General features: G+C 35.9%; 1 protein-coding gene and 1 long non-coding RNA gene across 50 annotated transcripts in view; one reads left to right on the top strand and one right to left on the bottom strand.

The window, feature by feature from the left end:
• Positions 1-20,847, top strand: part of LOC106881827 (uncharacterized) — a 399,079-nt gene that overhangs the window by 212,515 nt on the left and 165,717 nt on the right. The window lies entirely within an intron of this gene.
• Positions 13,074-20,847, bottom strand: part of LOC149132810 (uncharacterized) — a 12,269-nt gene continuing 4,495 nt past the window's right edge. Inside the window, exon 3 of the long non-coding RNA XR_016243969.1 lies at positions 13,074-20,847. This exon is cut by the window's right edge and continues 223 nt beyond it. This is a non-coding gene — a long non-coding RNA (uncharacterized LOC149132810).

The raw sequence follows: 20,847 nt of genomic DNA, 5'->3' as shown, positions 1-20,847 counted from the left end.
TTTTTGTTTTGGTAGTTGAGTGTGTCTGGAGTATGATATGAAATACCTATCTATCTATCTATCTATCTATCTATATATATAAATATATATATATCATCATCATCATCATCACCGTTTAACGTCCGCTTTCCATGCTAGCATGGGTTGGACGATTTGACTGAGGACTGGTGAAACCAGATGGCAACACCAGGCTCCAGTCTAATTTGGCAGAGTTTCTACGGCTGGATGCCCTTCCTAACGCCAACCACTCAGAGAGTGCAGTGGGTGCTTTTACGTGTCACCCGCACGAAAACGGCCACGCTCGAAATGGTGTCTTTTATGTGCCACCCGCACAAGCCAGTCCAGGGGCACTGGCAACGATCTCGCTCGAAAATCATACGGGAGCCAGTCAGGCGGTACTGGCAACGGCCACGCTCAAAATGGTGCATCTCATGTGCCACCCGCACAAGAACCAGTCCAGGGGCACTGGCAACGATCTTACTTGGCTTGCCGGGTCTTCTCACGCACAGCACATTTCCAATATATATATATATATATATATATATATATATATATATTAGTGGATTTGGTAGATAGAAACAACAAGAAACCAGTCATTTGTATATTTGTATCTCTTTGTCTGGACATCCTCATCCTCATACGAGCAACAATGTTGTTCATTTGTAATTTTCTATATAAGCATGTCTAGCCATTGAAATGTTTGTTGTTTGAAGAACTTGGGGAGGAAATATTACCTTACTTGGAAACAGGTTAAAGGTAGGTGGCAGGAAGAGCATCTAATCATAGAAATTCTGTCTCAGCAAATCTCATCTGAAAGCAGACAATGTAAACAACGATAATGATTTTTTTTTTTTTTTTAAATTTTGAAATTTTATTTTGTTTTTCATCTTTTACTTTTCTCAGTCATTGGGCATGCCTGGAAGAGTTTAGTCAAGAAAATCGATCCCAGTACCTATGGAATTTATTTTATCAATCTCTTTTTGCTGAACCACTAAGTTACAGGGATGTAAACAACCCAACAATGGTTGTCATGTGGTGGGGGGGGGGGGACAAACACAAAGACATACATAGATATATGCACATACATATTTTATAAATATATATCAAAAGTATGTTATAATACTATTCCACATATACAAAAACAGCCATACCAACAATCCAGCATACCTCCATCAGCTGCCCCACAGATATCATTATGGTTTCGACACCTGGGCAGTACCATTCAATCTAGTGGTGTCAACAGCACTAAAAGAAGTGCTGTTTGGAAACAAACATACCAAAAAAATATATATTTAAATATATGTATATACACACACACACACACACACACACAATAGGCTTCTTTCAGTTTCCATCTACCAAATCCACTTATAAGGCCTTGATTGGCCTGATGTTAAAGTAGAAGATATTTGCCTAGGGTGCCACCTGTAGGACTGGACTGAGAAACATATGGCTAGGAAGTGAAATTCTTACCACAAGACTAGAGCTTTTATTGGGTGTGTAGGTAAACGTGTGTGAGTGAGGGGGGATGGACTGAAATAGCCTTACATTTTGGTTTTTCATTTTTTTTTTTAAACAATTACTTATTGGAAAAGAAAAAAAATTCATTTAAACATGAAAAGGAAAATTTAAATTAGTAAAAATAAAAATATAAAGGGCTATCAAAAATATATTAAAATTCTTGAAGCATTCCACATTTTTTTAAAAATAGGCATAGGTGTGGCTGTGTGGTTTACACACTTGCTTCTCAACCATGTGGTCTTGGGTTCAGTCCCAATGCATAGTACTTTTAGCAAGTGCCTTCTATGATATAGCCCCAGGCTGATAAAACCCTTAGAAATGGATTTGGTAGATAGAAACTGAAAGAAGCTTGTGTGTGTGTGTGTGTGTGTGTGTGTGTGTGTGTTTGTCCCTCACCACAGCATGATAACTGGTGTTGGTTTGTTTATATCCATATAACTTAGCAGTTCGGCAAAAGAGATCAATAGAATAAGTTCCAGACTGCAAAAATTAAAAAAAATTAATAAATACAGACGTTGATATGTTTGACTAACCTTCAAGGTGGTGCCCGAGAATGGCTGCAGTCCAATGACTGAAATGAGTTAAAGATAAAAAAATAAATTGGAAAATCCTATCAGATTCTCACAAAAATCTTATCCATATCAATGATGTGTGTGTGTGTGTGTTTGTGTGTGTATGTATGTGTGTGTTTGTGTGTGTGGTTTGATTTTTTAGAGTTGCTGTGACTAGGTCAGTCCTTTTTTGTATATGTCACAGGCATAGGCTTATTTTCATATTCTCAAAGTTCGCTTCACATTGTAGCATGAATTATAGGATAACGGTAGTTAAATATGAGGCGAAGAAACCAACTTGGTGGGAATTGCCTGACATTTGCAAAATATGTACAAGCAGCTCATGGACTGTATGTGCATGTATGTATGTATGTATGTATGTATGTATGTATGTATGCATGCATGTATATATACACACACACACACACATACATGTATATATATATGCATTCACATGTATATACACACACGTGTATGTGTATATAAATATATATATATAATATATACACACACACACACACACACACTCATACGTATACATATATACATACATATTTGTGTATGTGTGTGTGTTTATGAATTCATGTATGCATGTTTGTAGTTTTGTGTATATGCTTTTGGATCTAAGATTAGCCAGGTGTGTGTATAAATAAATTTATTTTCATATCATGATCACATAGATACACGCACACACACACTCAAATACACTACTTATAAATTTATTATGGTGTTTCCCTTTCTTAATTACCTCCGTGTCTGCGTGTATATATATATATATATATATATATATATATATATATATATATACACACACACACACGCACACACACACATGTAATGTATATACAACAGAAGAGATGAAATAAATTGAAGTATTACTGTCTAAAATAAATAGTTATATTACTCATTGCTGCTGTTGATGATGATGATGACAATAAAATGATGTTGACGACAACGACATTCCTGGACAGGATAATATATTCCTTGCACACTAACCTGCATATATTAAACACCCATGTCACATGACTCGTCATCTGAACTTAATAACAAATGCCTGATATGGGTGTATCATGTTTATGTGCATGTCGTTTTGCCTGCTTCAACTTGCTTCAGTCATTGAACTGTGGCCATGCTGAAGCACTGCCTTGAAGGGTTCAGTCGAACAAATTGACCCCCAGGAGTTATTTTCTAAGTGTGGTACTTATTCTATTGATCTGTTTTGCTGAACTATTAAGTTGTTTGTTGTTGGCACTCCGTCGCTTATGACGTCGAGGGTTTCAGTTGATCCGATCAACGGAACAGCCTGCTCATGAAATTAACGTGCAAGTGGCTCAGCACTCCACAGACACGTGTACCCTTAACGTAGTTCTCAGGGAGATTCAGCATGACACAGTGTGACAAGGCTGACCCTTTGAATTACAGGCACAACAGAAACAGAAAGTAAGAGTGAGAGAAAGTTGTGGTGAAAGAGTACAGCAGGGTTCGCCACCATCCCCTGCCGGAGCCTCGTGGAGCTTTAGGTGTTTTCAATCAATAAACACTCACAACGTCCGGTCTGGGAATCGAAACCGCGATCCTATGACCGCGAGTCCGTTGCCCTAACCACTTGGTCATTGCGCCTCCACTAGAACTGTTAAGTTATAGGGACATAAACAGACACCTGTTGTCAGACGATGGGGAAGGAGGAGACAAACACAGGCACAAAGACACACACATACTCATACATCTCATTATACTGATATTTCCCATTAGTAGCACTTCCACCCTTGCCCATCACTCACTACATTCACCTTTATCCCCATCTCTAACCATCCATTAATCTCCCCTCATACTCAGCACTGGATTAACCATTAAGCAAAATAAGAATGTGCTTAAGCCATCAAGGGAAAGTGAGGCACCACAGAATGGTTTATGGCATAAAAGAAATCACCTCAAACTTGCTTAAATAAACATTATTGAGTGTGCCTTTCCAAATGTAGACATTGTCTTTTGTATATTTTTAACATTAATAGGTGTAGGAGTGGTTGTGTGGTCAGTAGCTTGCTTACAAACCACATGGTTCCGGGTTCAGTCCCACTGTGTGGCACCTTGTATATATATTTGTAATAATGGAGTCAAATCAAATAGTGATGTATTGGGTTGGTGCATAGTTGTTGTGGCTTTTCTCAACAAATTTTATTTAGCAAAAACAACAACATGTAACAAAAACATCTTTAAATGATTATTCCGGAGCATATTCACCATCTACTTCAATTACTGCTTCCCATTTGCTAGGCAGACAGTCAGACCATCATTTAAAGATGCTTTTGTTAAATATCGTTATCGTTTTTGTTGAATAAAATTTGTTGAAAAGAAGCCGCAATAATTATGCACCAACCCAATAAATGTATGTGTGTATATATGTATACGTTTGTTTTTATATCTATATATAACATGCATATCAACTTTTTTGTACTTGGATAAAAAAGATATTTTGAACTGAACTTACTATGCATGTGTCATCATGTATGTATGTATATAATTATACATGTGTATATGTATATAGCTAGATAAATAGACAGAAGTGTTTGTAAACGCCCATTTATATGCATGTATTATACATACATGTATTACACACACACACACACACACACACACATATATGCAACATCACTTCTACTAACTAAAACTTGTCAAACCACAGATTTCTTTCTTGGGTCAAACAACTTAACATTTTTAAGTCGTTTAATTTGTCAATTTACCCATTTTTCTGGTCGCCGAAGTAAAAAATTGAAATAAAATTCAGGCTCACCAGCATTGGAAAATAATAATAATAATAATAAAAAAGATGAGTTGACTTCATATTAATTAAAATTTGCGCTTCTTTCTTGGTCAATTTATATTCTGCTAAAAAAATTAATTAAATGATATGTCTGAACTGGAAATACATTGAATATTAATTAAATTTTTCCTTTTTTTTTCATGTAATTTTAGAGAAATTTATAATTGAAAGCTGGAATCAATTGATAGTTGTTGAATTCATAATTTTATATATAATTTATTTATATATGCATATGTGTTTGTGTATGCATTTATATGCATTTATGTATGTATGTATGATTTTGAATAGGTTTCTGCTATTAGCAAATTTTAAATGATCTGTATAGACACACATTCGCATACAAGTGTCAAGACAAACACACACACAGCCACATATGTGTGTGTGTGTGTGTGTGTGTGTGTGTTTGTGTGTGTGTGTGTGTGTGGCTTTTATGCATTTGTGTATATATGTGAATCTGAATGTGTACCTGTACACTTGTGTGTGTATGTGGCAACAAGATTGCACATTTGTAAGTCTACAATTATATTGGCAACTTTGTGTGTCTATGCATGCATGTCCATACAAGCATTGTATGTGTGTTTCATGACTTTTTAATTATGCTGAAGACTAGGTAGGTGACAGACAGATAGACAGACAGATAGATAGATAGATGGATAGATAGATAGATAGAAAGCATGGAAGTAGATAGAAGTGGTAGTGAGGACAGGACATCAGAATAAACTATTGACTCTTGGGCGTTTTTTTCTTTCTCAAACAAAAAAAAAAAATTAAAATATAACACATAGAAATGACAAAAAATGTTAAATAACATTACCAACAAAAACCAAAAAAAAAGTGGCATTCCATTTGATTAACAAGTATGACATTTCAACATCCTTAACACCAGTTGTATTAAGTTAACCAGAATTCATTGGCAAATAAAGGATAATTACCCTGGTTTTAATAACACTGGAATAGAATTGATATGGTGTTGTCCAAAATATAAAACTACTGTTATGACAAGACATGTGTCAGTAACCTAGTGCATAAAGCCATTTATGTGTGTGCATTTGAATCCTGATTCAGGAAATAATATTTCCTAGTTGGAATCCTGTCCACCATATTGTTACATATGTATATAGATAAAAATAAGACACAGATGACAATGGAAGATTAGACCAATGAAAACCTGGTGTAGATGTTAAGTATTGTATTTGATGGCATAAAAGACACAGGCGTATTTGATGTGTCCCAATTTCAGTGGTATGTATTTAGGAAAAGAATTTTCAGTGCATTAAAGAATGCAATATCAGCCCAACTTTTCATACAGAACCCTGGTTGGATTTTGAGCAGTGTTTGGAGAGGAAAAATGTCATTGGATGCATCCTAATTTCAGCAGCTCATGGTTGGCACTCCATCGGTTACGACGACGAGGGTTCCAGTTGATCCAATCAACGGAACAGCCTGCTCGTGAAATTAACGTGCAAGTGGCTGAGCACTCCACAGACACGTGTACCCTTAACGTAGTTCTCAGGGAGATTCAGCGTGACACAGAGTGTGACAAGGTTGGCCCTTTGAATTACAGGTACAACAGAAAAGGTAGTAAGAGTGAGAGAAAGTTGTGGTGAAAGAGTACAGCCGGGTTTGTCACCATCCCCTGCCGGAGCCTCGTGGAACTTTAAGTGTTTTCGCTCAATAAACACTCACAACACCTGGTCTGGGAATCGAAACCACACTCCTACGACGGAGAGTCCGCTGCCCTAACCACTGGGCCATTGCACCTCCACTCAGCAGCTCATATTCAGGTGAAAATATGCTTTTTGTGCATTAAAGCAAGTAATATCAGCCTAACTGGTGGGTGGGGGGGGTTGTTTTTTTTAGACTTATTTGTTTTGGTGGGGCAAGAAATGTGCATCTCCTATTCCATCTGTCAAATATGATATTTGAAAACAAATGTTTCTGAATTTGATGTTGATAACCTAGAAAATAACAAGCTTATTATACAATAAAACATTACAGATATTTTTGATATTTAACCAACTGTTATTAGTGATAATTATAATTTTCACCAGTATACCTATAGAGGAAGACCTTCTCCAATGCAACAGATACTTTCTAGATGCATAGATATATTTCTATATCTAGGGAAACATCTCTCAACAACATTTCTACTCAGATAAAAATGTCAACTACACGTAATATTGCACTGTATACTATGATACTTGGTTCAACATATGGTTCACTAGGTGCAGGTGTGAACATTATGCTGGTTTTTGTTAGACTTATTTTTTTAAGCCAAAGGATATATATATCAAGGGGCAATATGATCCATAATGTAGTGCATGGTACCAGTAGTGTGGGCCAGGAAGCCATCATCTGCATAAAGGAATTCCCTGATCACAGTTTCAAATGTTTCTTTCAGTAGTTATGTACGGCAAAATGATACCCTTGTCGCAATTATTGGAACACACGCATAAGCAGAACAACAAAGTATATTGAAAATGGTGCCAGAAGCAGGAAAACTGCTTCTGGTAACTTGACTTGGATTTGGGCATTTCAGGGTTTTAAGGAGTGTGGAACCACCTGTTAACCACTATTGTCCCTGGGTTTACTCTGACCCAGAGTAGTAGCACCTGCCAGAGTCCCAGCTATATATATATATATATATATATATATATATATAAATATATATATATATATATATACGTGCTTCCCAGCCACATGGTTTAGGGTTCAGTCCCACTGCGTGGTACCTTGGGCAAGTGTTTTCTGCTATAGCCTCAGATCGACCAAAGCCTTGTGAGTGGATTTGGGAGATAGAAATTGAAAGAAGCCCATCGTATATATATATATATATATATATATATATATATATATCTCATCATCATCATCATCATCATCATCGTTTAACGTCCGCTTTCCATGCTAGCATGGGTTGGACGATTTGACTGAGGACTGGTGAAACCGGATGGCAACACCAGGCTCCAATCTAATTTGGCAGAGTTTCTACAGCTGGATGCCCTTCCTAACGCCAACCACTCAGAGAGTGTAGTGGGTGCTTTTACGTGTCACCCATATATATATATATATATATATATATGTATATATATATTTAGTTGAAACTTATAGAAAATTAGAAGACAAAGACAGGTGTATGAACAACAAGCAAGTGTATTAGTTTGACGCTCTGAAAAAATGAAAAGGTCTTTTACATTTCAAGCCTATGCTCTTCAACAGAAAAAGAGAAAATAGAGAATGAATAAAAAAAATATGTAGAGCTCAACGATATGTATGTATGTATATACATTTATGTGTGTATGTTTTTGTGTCTGTGTTTGTTCTCCACTACCACTTGACATGAGGTGTTGGTGTGTTTCCATCCCCCTAATCTGGCAATTCAGCATAAGAGACCGATAGAATAAGTACCAGGCTTTAAAAAGAATAGGTACTGGGGTCAATTCATTCAACTAAAAAGTCAAAGCAGTGCCCCCAGCATGGCTGCAGTCTAATGACTGAAACATGTATCAGATGCATGTATGTGTTTTACTGCGTCCTTGCCTTAATTTTGTGCAATCATTGTAAACAAGTTTCACCGTCACACAAACAGTTTCCTTCATTTTGAGTCTCCAGTGAAAACACATCTGACCTTGGTGGAATATTATTACCTTGCTTGGAAACAGGTGAGGGCTAGTGAAAGGAAGGGCTCAACAAATTCAACCTAGCCCTTGCAGGCACAGAAAAGTGGCCCTTCAAACAATGATAATGGTCAACATCATGATAGTTACATGACAATACAAAAAGGATATATTTTTTTTCATTTCTTCTTCTTTCTATGCATTATCGACAATCACTTTTTGTATGTGTAATTCTTCTCTTCTCACCCTGTCGTTTGTATATTCTCAATACTATCTAACCCCTTTGTTGAAGAATTTCTTTTCTCATAATTGAAGGAACCAGTCCTGAATCAACTCATTCTTTCTGTCCTCACCTACGTCATGCAAACTTATTCAGAATTCTGTCATTTTTGTTGACACCATCACCATCACCACCACCAGTTATCATCTGACTCTTTTATTTACTTGCTAAATGTGTGTGCATGCGTGTATACATACACACACAGTTTGTTCGAGAAACATTGTCTGTGTTGCTTTTTTGGTTTTAATAGAACATAGAAGTCAAACATTGACACAAATATATATTTTTGTTCCATTTTACAAAAGTTAATTGATAATTATCTTTCCTTTTTTTTTCTAGTAATTGACCAAATAGAAAGCTAAAATAATTGTTCTGTTTTGACACACAAACCGTTTTTATTTTTTGTTTTTTTAACCCCAACCCTCCCCAAATCATTTATTAGCAAAATCATTTTGAAATGGGTAATGAATTTAGCACAGAGCAGATGAGTTTTGTTATTATCTAAAACAAAGCACAGGGCAGACATTTGGCAAATAACAAGGATATTTATTAATCTCTTTCATGTGTCATGCCTACAGACATCAGTGATCACGAACTGTCACACCAAAGTCTGAAGGTACATGATTTTTCTTCAGAAACGCACAGCAATTGTTTCCTGTTGCTTTCTACGAGATTCTTTACTGTGGTAGATTCTTTTACCACCAGAGAAACTCTCATATAGGCTTTAGGTGCAAAATGCACATCTGTTTATATTTGCTAGCAGGCAGGAAAACTACTCCCTACCAACTCCTGCTCCGAGACCACCAGATCATGTGGTTTTGACCTTCCTTAGACTCATCAGTGATGGTTGCTCAACCACTAGAGATAGCAGTGACCCATCTCCACACTAGCAATTAGTGCCTGAACAAGCACTGGTGTTACAATTAGCCAGTGAGCTTTCTTTTACCACCAGAAAAATTCTCATATAGGCTTTTGGTACAAAACGCACACTTGTTTATACCATTAGTAGGGAGATTACTCCCCACCAACTCCAATACTGAGACCACCAGATTTCAACCTTCCTTGGTCTCATCAGTGTTGTATGCTCAACTGCTAGAGATAGTTTTTTTTTCTAACAGCACATCTACATTTTAAGTGGGAATAAATATTACCGATTACATTATTTACTGTTTACTTTGCTAGTTTCCTGCTCTCTTGAGCTTACCCTTTAGGCACAAGGACTATTTAACACTTAAGCAGAAGGACTTGTTCACATGATGTCAAGGCATCTCCACACATCAGTGGGCCTGGACCAGCCCTCCTCCAAATTTTATATATGCCTTAGCTACAGGACCGTCTTCTGCTTTCTGATTTGTAAATGGCATTCACAATCAGTAATACCACTTTGTGCCAGAGTGGACATGAGAATAGTTGTGACTAAGAAGTGGTTCAATATTCCCTAAAAACTACTGAATTCTCAAGCTGGAGCCTAAACCATGAGTTACAGTTTCATATCTTGCTCAGGACAAATATTTATTATAACTTGTGTTAAACTAGAGAGACTCTAAGTTCCATAATTGTCCCTCTTAGCTTGTTCCAATCAATATTTTTTGGTGGGAGAAGGGTGTCACTGTCAGGAAGAAGGGGCATGGCATGGGAAGTTCATAGTTTTTATTATGACCATTATAGGTCCTCCAAGACTGGCCGAAATGATATGTAGTAATAAACATCTGCTCAAGGTGGCACACAGTGGGACTGAACCTGAAAACTTGTGGTTTGCAGAGTGAACTTCTTAACCACTCAGCAATGCCTGTGCATATATACAAATATATACCTTTGGACGTAAAATTGAGAGAAAAGCTACTTAATACATGTGTTAGAGTTTATTCATTCAAAGCCATATCCTTGCTTCATCACAACATCAAGTTTCCCATCTGCTGCACATTTGCTTTGAAGAAGGCCCAAGAAATAGAAAACTTCAGCTTGGACAGAATATATTCTTTTACATACAATATCATTGGAGGTACTGTCTTGAAAGAGTTAGTTGATCAAATCGATCCCCAGAAGTGTTTTCCCCAATGTAATAATCCACAATTAATTTACAACAAACCTATTTATTTAAATAAGTGGTTACATAACCTATCCTACTAAGCATGCGAACTGACCAATTATCATGTGGTGATAAAAATAGCATTATTAAAAAACAAGATAAAAATGAAAATAAGCAGGGAAAATAGATTTAAATTCCTCCCAAATTTGAGAGATAGAGAGGGAGTGGCAAGCATGGTGTAGTGTAATCGGGGCAGTCTCTTAACAAGCAATGTGATAGATACATGCTCGAAATCATGTTTGTATGTCTGCTGTTCTTTTTCTCTTTTAGGGGGCATGTAGCTTAGTAGTTAGAGTATTTGGCTCATGATTATCAGATCATGAGTTTGATATCTGCAAGTGGTTGAGTATTCCACAGACATGTGTAGCCTTAATGTAGTTCTCGGAGAGATTCCATGTCCAGTAAGTCCACTGTCGTCAATTCAATACAGGGAAAGTTCACCATCATCAAACAAAATAACCTGCAAACTACAAAATTAAACACACTAAAATACAGCTACCCAACTCCTTTCCAAAACTGATGCTTTGTGTTTATGTAAGAAATCAATAACATTATTTTTTGCATAATAATGATAGTAATAATAATAAAGACGCTGATGATGATAATAATCATAATAATAATAATAATAATAATAATAATAATAATGATAATAATTGAAAATGTCAGACTTCATTTTGAAATGTATTTTGAAAAGATTCAAAACAGACTAATGAATAATGATTGTGTTGAAATATGTTCCTTTTATGTGACTGTATATTTTGATTGATATTTCATAAATTACATATGACTCACTCAGACTTCCATAGGGAAGTGTGTGTGTGTGTATATGTGTGTTTGTATGCGCATACACAAGCATATCTGTATACACATACACGCATCATCGTCGCCCTTTAACATCCACCTTTCATGTTAGCATGGGTAGGAATATATATATATATATATATATATATATATATATATATTTACACACAATATATACACGCACACATATACAGTCACAGGCTTTTTATATATATATATATATATATATATATATATATATATATATATATATATATATCTGTGTGTGTGTGTGTGTGTGTGTGTATTTGAGAGAGAGAGAGTAACAAAGCAAAGATTTAATACCATATCTGCAAGTCGATTTTATCCTGGTTTTTCATTTCAGTCCATAAGCTCAGCTCATTTCAGATAAGATAAATCTTAGCTGCATCATTTTGAACCATTACTGAATAGGATGGCTCTATCAAAGATAGACAAAGCAATAATGATAGTTTATCATTTGCTTATCTAGTTAGTATGAAAGTTTCTTGAAGGCTGCTGCCACCAAAACCAAACTAGTGTAATGGAATCGGAGAAGGTGCTAGATTGCAGCAGACAGTATATTATGACAAGATGCTCGTCTTGAGTTCACCACTTCTTTCCCCTTTTTCTTAGCTCTCCTGTGTGAACCTTCTGTCCGGCATTCGCCATGATAGATCGCTGACCAAAACATTTATATTTTTTTTCTCCTTGTTTCTCTCCTTATTTCGTTGTGTTCTTTTCAGTTGAAGAGCGTAGCTCGAAACGTCAAAGACTTTCTCTGTTCCGAGCGTTAAACTAATACATCCATTTGTTGTTTACACTACCTGTCTTCGTCTGTTATTTTTTTTCGTAAATTCTCCCATATATATATATATATATATATATATATATATATATATATATATATATATATATATGGTGTGTGTGTGTGTGTACATATATTTGTGTAAATGTATACACACACAACCATAGTGGAACCTACTTAATTATGAATACCAATGACTTAAAGTCATCAGAATTAATGGATGCCCAAACTATTTACTTTATGTTATCAACTGGTTATTGTGATCTAATACACTTCACCCAAAGCAATCACAATAAGAACCTTTCACACTGTATTGTCTATGTGTATCTTCAGTATCTTCAGCCACTGCTCTTTTCTCTTTTATTCATGTTCATCAATTAGCATATTGTTCCAGTAGAGAAATATTTGGGCTTAAACTTCGATTTCTAGGTTAAAATACACTCAGTATAAGTCGTTTCATTGTTACTCCCACTCTTAATTTCTTCTCATGTATATTTATTTATTTAAACTGACCTATATGTGTCCCTGTAATTCTTTTTTTTTTTGTCATTTATTTCTTGACATTCTCCTGTTTATTTTTTATTTATTTGTTTGTTTATTTTTTTGTGAAAACCAATTATCACACATACAATAATTTACTTTTGTTGTTGAACAATCATATAGACACATCAGTTAATGATCTCTTTACCTTATAAGGCAACAAAATAACCTTATAAGGCAAACTGCAAGGCAAGAAGTAAACCTCAAAGATATCAATCTATAAGGCACTAAAATGATATCGTAGTTCCTTTTTTTTTTTTATCTTGTGTTTTATGTTACTGTTTGTCAGAGGTTTATTTTACTGGTCTTTTTCGTTAATCTAGTTTGAAATATTTTCTTCAATTTTTTTGTAATAATTTTATATAAAAAAAAACTTCTTTTTCATAATATAACTGAAAACTGATATCAAAGGAAAATATTTGAAATCTAGGATAGTGATGTTTTTAATACACACACATACACATTTATATACATACATACATGTATACATATTTATATACATGCATTATATAGACATACATACATATATGAGAGGCTGCTGAAAAGTTCCTTTTTTTAAGGGGATTGCGAACGCCCAACCTTCTGAATTCTTTTACAGAGCTTAGGTTAGCATGGGTTAGATGGTTTGACCAGAGCTGGTAAGCAGGAAAGCTGGACCAGACTCCAGTCTGATTTGGCATGGTTTTCTATGGCTGGATGCCCTTCCTAATGTCAACCACTCTGAGGGTGTAATGGGTGTGTTTATGTGCCACCAGCTTGACACCAATATCTACCATGACAGCAATTTCGCTTGGCTTGATGGGTCTTCTTAAGTACAACATAGTGCCAAAGGTATTGGCGATTGCCTCTGTGAGGCCCAACACTTGAAAGGATCTTAGCCACTTTGCCTCTGTGAGGCCCAATGCTCAAAAGGAACTCAGCCACTTTGCCTCCCTGAGGCCCAATGCTCCAAAGATGCTTTTAACGTACCACTGGCATGGGTACACACACACATATTCACACAGGTATGTTGATGCAAAAAGGGAAAATAGAACTCAAAATATGAGTGTATGGAAATTTTTATTAATATTTAGCAGAAGTAACAGAATGACTCAAGGTCCAAGTGTTTGATGTGTTAGCACTTACCAAACCATTACGTGCCGAAGACCTATGAGTTTATAGAGCTGGCGATAAATACATTTCCCACTGGACTGTTCTAGGTCAAATTTTAGAATCATAGTAATGTCACATGGATAATTCAAATTGTTTGCCCCGTTATGTTGGTCAATAAGCAAATACATAGATAAATAAATAAGTAAAGAAATAAAGAGAGAAAAGATGAAACAAAAAATGATGACACACACACACACACACACAGATTTCTTCCTTTTTTCTCTCTTATTAAAGAGTGGGGAGAGAGACTGGCAGAGAGAATGAAAAAGAAATGAAATTCATTTAGTTATGACACACTTAATTTCAGACAAATGTCCGTATTTTAACACTGAATATTTCAACTAATAAATGATATTCAATGAATTCAACTCATGATATGCATATTACTTATATGCAGTATCCAATACTTGCATTATTTATGAAGCATGGGGGTCTTTATATGGCTAGCAACACAATAAATACTCGCCTATGAATTTTATATATTTAAAATAGAAATGATTTGTATTGTAAATTAGAACATTCATTTTGATTGACATATTATGGTAATAGGTTATGGATACTGTTTTGTTTGTTTCTTTCTTTCTTTTTATTTCTTTTTTTTAATTTTTCACACTCTATATATTGCCAAATGTGAATAGTATTTATATATGTGTAAATTTGTGATTATGTCTGTAAGAATGTATGTATCGATGGACTGATGTAATCGTGTATGCCTGTTTGTATTCATGAATGGAAGTTGTGTTTGTTATGTAAGTATACATATATATATATATATATAGACTACACTCTCGGAGTGGTTCGCTACACTCTCGGAGTGGTTGGCGTTAGGAAGGGCATCCAGCTGTAGAAACTCTGCCAGATCAGATTGGAGCCTGCTGCAGCCATCTGGTTCGCCAGTCCTCGGTCAAAGGTTCCATAAAAGGCATCCACAACACTCATGGAGTGTTTGACATTAGGAACGGGATCCAGCCATAGAAACCAGACCAAATCAGACTGGAGCCTGGTAGAGCATTCTGGCTTACCAGTTCCATTCAAACCATCAAACCCATGCCGGCATGGAAAACAGATGCTAGATGATGATGATATATAAAATCTAATTTGTTTGACTCTCATCCATTGGCAAGTGTAAAGACTGCCAGAAAGAAGCTACTACGCATTTTTTTTATTACACTCTGTTGCAGGCATTCAGGCTAGCTTTACAATTTGAGGGTAATTTCTTTCCTCTCTCTTCCTTTGCTCCTATCAATCTGAGGCCCTATGCAGGGTCATGAGCTTTGCTCTTACCCTCTTGAGTAAAAGAAACCTAAAAATTAAAATATTTTGATCCCCCATTGAGGCCATTAGCTTCAAATACTTTATATCTCATTCCTGAGCTAGCCTCAGTCAAGAAAACCTGTATAGTTTGATTGAATAGAACTAGTTACTGCAGAGAAAACAGCTAAGGCAATATTGTATGCATGGTGAGGTTGTGAATGAGAGCACAATGACTAATTCACTTCAATGTAGTTCTTTATCTGCCACTTAAACAAACACAACCCACTTCGTTAGGATAGAAAAGAATGTAAAGTGGGAAATTTGGAAGAAATGGAAGAATGTCAAACTAAATAAAATGTCCTATCCAGGACCTGACTCTGAGAGCTTTCTGAGTTTTGAGTCTAACCTTTTAGCCTTCAAAGCTTATTAATTCATATTGTTTTGAATTAATCATGTATTGTCTCATAGCTTTAAGGTTTTGACAATGTGATTAGTTATCTGTAGAATGGCATTGAAAGACAGATGCGAGAGGCCATAAAATAGAATATGTTGGTCATACATAACCAGTTTAACCCTTTCGCATTTAAACTGGCCATACCCAACCCAAATATTCTACCTGCTTTATTCAGCTGTAAATACATAATGAACCTATTCACACAGACTTGATCTGCTAGACACAGTAGCTAAATCTCTCTGCCCCCAATCATACCTAAGCATCTTAAATAAAGGATTAATTGGACAATCAGACAGACATTCTTTATGTTATGGAAATGTTGCATGTTTTGAAAATCTCAAAATCTTGCCAGCACATGGAATCCCTATTTACCCCCTTTGAATTCTGAGAAAATAGGGCTTTCATAAGAAAATTCCAAGTTACGGCAAGATTTCCAGAAACACAATATTTCTGTAATACAGAGAATGCATATATACAGAAAGATGTGATGGTCATTGTTGGAACACCCTTGATGACAGGTCTTCTCAACCAGGACTAACCTGGGATTATATAACACTCTCTCTCTTAAATAGAAAGAGAACAAGAAAGAAAGAGGGAGACGGACAGAGTGAGAGCCATTTTCGTTCGTCTGCAATTAATAGACATTACTATAGACCTTAAGTGTTAGATAAGTATTTGTTGTGTTTATATGTTTAAAACCATTAACATGACTTATTTGCTAATTAAAAACATTTACAAATGCATATTGATTTTCGTTTTCTTTGAGAGAATGTCGAATTGTATTTTTGATCAATATCTTGATCAAAATTAGTCCAGCAGATAAATTATTTTTAATATTAAATAAGCACTCAGCTATGACTTCACGTTATTACCATCCCTAATCTTTGTAATATATTAGCAAAACAATGACGCAAGTGAATGAATTTAATGGATTTAAGGTTAGTCAATACCGCCAACCCCAGTATTTGATTGGTACTTTAGTTCATTGATGCTAAAAGAAAAAAAAAGGCAAAGTTGACTTCAGCAGAATTTGAACTCAGAAAGTAGGGAATCAGAACAAAAACTGCAATACCATTGTTTCTGCTTCTCTAATGATTCTGTTTGCAAAACACCTTTGTAATATTACTAATAATAGGAAAAAATTTAGAGCAAGTCAACCTGATAGAGTACCGTCCTCTCTCTACAAGTCAGCCTGATAGAGTACCGTCCTCTCTCTACAAGTCAGCCTGATAGAGTACCGTCCCCTCTCTACAAGTCAGCCTGATAGAGTACCCTCCCCTCTCTACAAGTCAGCCTGATTAGAGTACCATCCTCTCTCTACAAGTCAGCCTGATAGAGTACCCTCCTCTCTCTACAAGTCAGCCTGATAGAGTACCCTCCCCTCTCTACAAGTCAGCTTGATAGAGTACCCTCCCCTCTCTACAAGTCAGCCTGATTAGAGTACCATCCTCTCTCTACAAGTCAGCCTGATAGAGTACCCTCCTCTCTCTACAAGTCAGCCTGATAGAGTACTGTCCTCTCTCTACAAGTCAGCTTGTTAGAGTACCCTTCTTGCTCCATGTTCTATATTTCTGAAGATGTTTGAACCTCGTTATTTAACAATAACAAGAACACTTGCCTGATCAAGCAGATCAATTATCAAAGACATTCCTATCATTTTAGTGATTGTGTATCTAGGACTACACCGTCTAATGTATCTTTTCTTTTTGTTGGCTCAAAAACCATTTGTCTTACATAGATCCAAGCATTTTCTTCCATTTTCCTTATAAAAAAGAAAAACACAAAAATGTAGAGGGTAGGAGATATCAGTTGTTGATGTATTTCATTAGAATTAGAACGAAAGAACTGAAATACTGGTAAGTTAGTATAAAATATAAACAAACATGGTATTAAAGTAATCTGGAGAATTTTGGAAAAATGAATAAAAAACAAAAAAAGCTGAATGAAAATAAAGAATTTTGCAGAGAAGCAAAAGTCATAGAATGTCAGTTTTGTGAATGTCTCTTGTAAAATTTTTGGAGAATTTGAATATCCACCCAATTAAAAAAGAAAAAAAATGTAAGCATTAGCACAGGTGTGGCTGTGTGGTTGAGAAGCTTGCTTCGCAGCTGTATGGTCTCTGGTTCAGACCCACTGTGCTGCAACTGGGGGGTGACTTTTACTTTAGCCCTGGGCCAACCAAAATCTTGTGGGTGAATTTGGTAGATGGAAACTGAAAGATCATTGCGTGTATGTGTGCGTGTGTGTGTATGTATGTATGTATGTATATATATATATATATATATATATATATATATATATATATAAGCATGGCTGTGGGGTAAGAAACTTGCTTCCTAACCACATGGTTCCAGGTTTAAGTGTCTTCTATAGCCTCAGGCTGACCAAAGGCTTGTAAGTGGATTAGGTAGATGGAAACTGAAATAAGCCTGTCATATATATATATATGTGTGTGTGTGTGTGTTTGTCCTCCCATCACTGCTTGACAACTAGTGTTTCTGTGTTTGCGTCCCTGTAACTTAGTGGTTTAGCAAAAAGAGATCAATAGAATAAGTACTAGGCTTCAAAAAATAAGTCTTGGGTGCAATTTGTTTGACTAAAACCCTTCAAGGCAGTGCTCCAGCATGGCCACAGTCAAATGACAGACAAGTAAAAAGATAAAAAAATATATCTACTGTGTGTGTGTATATATATATATATCTTCAGTAAATCATAAATCTGGAGCTGCAGGAGTTCATCTGTTGTCAGCTCCTCCAAGTGTTCCTCAACAAGATTGTTAATGTCCCCATCATTAACCTCGAGGTCCATGGACTTGCCAAGAGGTATTATCTCCTCGACTACAGTTGTCTCAGACTCAAACTCCTCTAAGTCTCTTTCGGGTGTGCAGTCAGGTCACAGTTTCCTCCATGCAGAATTCACTTTTCTCCTCATTACACCCTGCCAGGCCATATCAATGATTTTCAGACAGTTAGCAATGTTGTTGTGCTCCTTCCAAAACTCACGAAGGGTTGGATTTGTATTTTTGGTGACTTCAAAGCACCAACGAAGCAGGTGTTTGGTGTACAAGTTAAATTAGAAATCCCTGTTGGTCCATAGGGTGGTGTTACGTGAAAGGTACAGAACTTTTGTGAATTTAAATTCATCCAGGATATCGTCTTCAAGGTTAAGAGGGTGAGCAGGACCATTGTTGAAGATGAGAGGAAGATCATTCTCCAGAAGGTTCTTTTTCACTGCTGCTCCGAAGATAAGGTTGACCCACTCAGTGAAGAATTGCCTGGTGACCAAGGCTTTAATGTTTGCTCTCCACATGACCTGCAGTTTCTCCTTTAGGATTTTGTGCAACTTCAATGCTTGTGGGTTTCGGGAATAGTAGACAAGGAGTAGCTTAATCTTCAAGTCTCCACTTACATTGGCACAAAGGGTGAGAGTTAGCCTATCTTCCATAGGCTTGTGGCCTGGCATTTTCTTCTCCTATGCAGTTATGTAGGTTCTTCTGAACATTTTTATTTTTAAAAAAGGCCAATTTCATCACAGTTGGATAGCTGTTGTGCAATGTACCCCTTGGCTGTGATGAATTGATGGAATTCACACATGAAATCCTCAGCTGTCTTTGTGTCAGAACTTGCTGCTTCTTCATACCTGATGATGCTCTGAACACCAGTCCTCTTCTAGAAATTATCGAACCAGCTGGTGTTGGTTTGCTTATTTCCCTTTAACTTAGTGGTTAAAGACAAACAGAATAAATACCAATCTTTAAAAAAAAATAAATAAATACTAGGATTTTTTTCTACTAAAAACTCTTCAAGGTTGTACTGCAGCATGGCCACAGTCTAATGACAGAGAGAAGTCACAGACAGAAGAAATGGCTAACTCTGTTACACAACAAGTGCTTATTAGAATTGTAGATGACATCATTAACACTGATGATCTGTTCAAAAGGAATTACAATACACGGGATATTTGTATTGTGATGATAAATATTTGAAGGACAATTAATTTTCTTACATCATCAAGATTAATTAATAATTCAATGGTGCAATTTAATACTAAGTCATGTGTTTACACTAGTTTTATTTTGTGTTCCAAAATAAACATTCAGTTTCGTAGGAACCAATTCAATCTGTTTCCTTTTATAACGATGTTTCTCAGCTGAATTCAGTGGTTTCACTTTATGGATCATAAAACAAAATATAACTGCAAAAAACATACCTTTTTTTTTTTCCTTTGCAGGTTTCAGTCATTGGACTGCAGCCATGCTGGGACACCATCTTGATGGGTTTAGTCAAACAAATTGATCTCAGTGCTTATTTTTTAAGTCTTGTACTTATTGTTTTTGTGTGTCTTGCTGAAATCACTAATGGGGAAGTAAAAAAAGGGCACTGATTGTCAAGTAGTGTGTGGAGGGGTTATACTCAGACAAACACATATACATATGTATATATGACTGGCTTCCATACAGTTTCCCTCTACCAAATTCACTCACAAGCTATTAGTCAGCCTGTAGTGAGACTGAACCAAAAAGCATGTGATTGCAAAGCAAGCTTCTTAATCATATAGCCATGATAGCTTATTTTGGAAATTTATGACATGCTTCATTACAGTTTTCCATCAAAAAATTCCATCTGACCCATGCAAGCATAGAAAAGTGGACATTAAAATGATGTTGGCGAAAAGCAAAAGGGTTAAGTTGACACGAATACTCATGAGAAATTCATGAACTTATCATAATCCCTCTTTTTCCCTAAAATATAGGAAGTTGGTATTTAGCAAATAAAATCTTCCATTTTATTTATTTATTTATTTTTTTTTAACAGCAAATAAATGTAACTTCGAAGAAGAAAACTAACTTTTCACACAAAAGCAATTCAGGCTATACCAGGTATAAAAATAGGAGTTTGTGTGGGTGGAGGGAAAGAGACATAAAGCTCTTGGTGAAAAAGTTTTCTTTTAAATTAAGTAGCTGAA

This window comes from Octopus bimaculoides, chromosome 13, assembly GCF_046866305.1.
Source record: "Octopus bimaculoides isolate indiv1 chromosome 13, ASM4686630v1, whole genome shotgun sequence".
Classification (NCBI taxonomy): Eukaryota; Metazoa; Mollusca; class Cephalopoda; order Octopoda; family Octopodidae; genus Octopus; species Octopus bimaculoides.
This window is presented reverse-complemented; position numbering and strand designations above follow the sequence as displayed.